We start from the raw sequence: 2,275 nt of genomic DNA, 5'->3' as shown, positions 1-2,275 counted from the left end.
AATGAATTAGGCAATGGACCTTCTAAGTTGTTATCGCCGAAGTCTATCATTTGCAGTTCCGTGCAGTTGCCAATCTCATCTGGGACCTGCCCAGAAAGGTGATTCTCATTGAGGTCTAAAAAGTTCAGGTTTTTAAGGCTCCCAATTGACTTAGGGATCCCGCCAGTAATCCTATTCTTCCCAAGCCTCAATCTTATAAGAGAACTACAGCTGCCTATTTCTGATGGGATTGAACCTGAAATATCATTAGAAATCAACAGTAGCTTGGAAAGGTTTTGAAGTTGAAATAGGCCGGCAGGAATGCTACCAGTAAGTTCGTTGTGAGACAAATCTAGTGCTTGCAGGTTACTACAATTTGCCAGAGGAGAAGGAATACTTCCTTCAAGTTGGTTTTGCCAAGCAAAGAAAACTGTGAGCTTTGATAACATCCCAAGCTCCGGGGGGGGATCAACCTGAGAGCTGATTTGTGTCAACTTGCAGTTGTTGCAGATATGAGGCATTTGAAAGACTTGGAGGTATTGACCCAGACACATTGTTATCACTTATCATAAACTCCTCAAGTTGTAACAGATTCCCAAAAGATAAAGGTATACTACCAGATAGAGAATTCAAAGAGAGATCAATTCTTTTCAAGCTCGTACAGTTCCCAATCTCTTCTGGGATAGCTCCCACAAGACTATTCTGCCATAAAAACAATTGCTCCAGTTTTTGAAGCTTACCCAACTCAGATGGAATAGACCCGGATAGACTATTTTCATATAGGAATAAATCAACAAGTTCAGAGCAGTTACCGAGCTCTGCTGGAATCTCACCAGATAGCATTGTAGTGTAGATGGACAAAGTCTGAAGCTTGCTCAGTTTTCCCAGTGAAGCTGGCAATGAGCCTGAAATACCAGTATCAGCCAGGCCCAGCTCAGTCAAATTGCTACAATCTCCAATCTCTTCAGGGATTTTCCCTACCAAATCTTTGTTTCCTCCAGCTCTAAGAACCTCAAGTTTTGACAACTTTCCTAGCTTAGGTGGGATAACACCACTTAGCTGGTTGTCAAAAAGGAGAATACTTTTCATGCTAATGCAATTGCATAGCTCAATGGGGATTTTTCCTGTAAGCTGGTTAGTGTTCAGAGACAAGCTCTCCAAGTTTTTAAGCTTACCTATACTTGCAGGGATATCCCCTTCAAGATTATTGGAGTTAAGGTCAATGACCGTGAGGGCAGAGCAGTCACCAATGTTAACGGGGATGGTTCCAGTGAGATTGGCATCAGAAACGACAAGTTCTGAAGATGGGCAAATGAAGAGAGATTGGCAGGAAAAGGAAGCTCTAGAGGAATGGATTGTATATTGATCTCAGTGACAAAACCTTGCGGGGAACATGTTATGAAGGTCCAATTGCATGGGCTGGCGTCAAGGATGTTCCAGTTGGAGAAAGATGGAGGTGGTGGTGAAGCAGAGCTATGAAGCCAAGAGAAGAGAACAGATGCTTCATGATTTGCAGTGGATGCTAAACCATAAAGAAAAATGGACTGAAAGAGAACGATAAGAAAAGAAGAAGAGGAGGAAGAGACGCAGAAGGATTGCCTCGAGCTGGGCATTGAAACATTTGCCTCAAATTCCAAACCTTTCTTCTTGGGTTTGAGTCATTGGGTTTTGCACTTCCCCCCTCTACTTCTGTGAAACTGTGCTAGCTTTCTTCCTTTGAACTCAATCTCAGCACAGCAAAGCTCAAAAAAAAGGGGGGTGGGGGGAACCATTGCAGCAAGAGAATAAACTAAACAAAGGACGAACACCTAGAGATCAGAAAATCTGCAGAAGCAGCACCACCCCACCAAAGATGCTTCTCTCTATCTGTACGAAAGGATTAGAATAATGTAGTATTTGCCAGATGGTGTCTCTCTCTCAGACGTGAAAAGAGGCATCTATATAATTAATCCCTCTGTACTCTGTAGCAAGCTGCATACATTTCTGCTTCAATCGTTTGTTTATTTTCTCTGTCCAGCACCTACTCTCTCTAAGGCAGTGCTCTCTTTTTCTTTCTTTCTTTCTTTCTCTGTTGTGTCTCTCCTTCCAAGACATCAATATGAGAATCCTGGTTTATATTTTGTTATTGATATCTGCTTCTTGCAACGTTGTGTGACCAAAAGTCATGAGGTCATAAAAGCACAGTATTGTTTAATATTTGGTGCAGCACTCAGTTTTACTTGCATAATAATTTCTCTCACCGGGGTCACTTGGATTCAAATATTTTTAAGACACCCTTACCTGCCACAACTCTCAA

General features: G+C 42.0%; 1 pseudogene; it reads right to left on the bottom strand.

The window, feature by feature from the left end:
- Window positions 1–8: 8 nt before the first annotated feature.
- LOC114734717 (receptor-like protein kinase 2) lies at window positions 9–2,033 on the bottom strand (annotated as a pseudogene).
- Between the last annotated feature and the right edge of the window lie 242 nt (window positions 2,034–2,275).

Source organism: Neltuma alba, unplaced genomic scaffold, assembly GCF_004799145.2.
Source record: "Neltuma alba isolate B1F8T4 unplaced genomic scaffold, ASM479914v2 tig00013130_pilon, whole genome shotgun sequence".
NCBI lineage: Eukaryota > Viridiplantae > Streptophyta > Magnoliopsida > Fabales > Fabaceae > Neltuma > Neltuma alba.
Note: the sequence above shows the minus strand (reverse complement) of the source record. Positions and strands in the feature narration are given on the sequence as shown.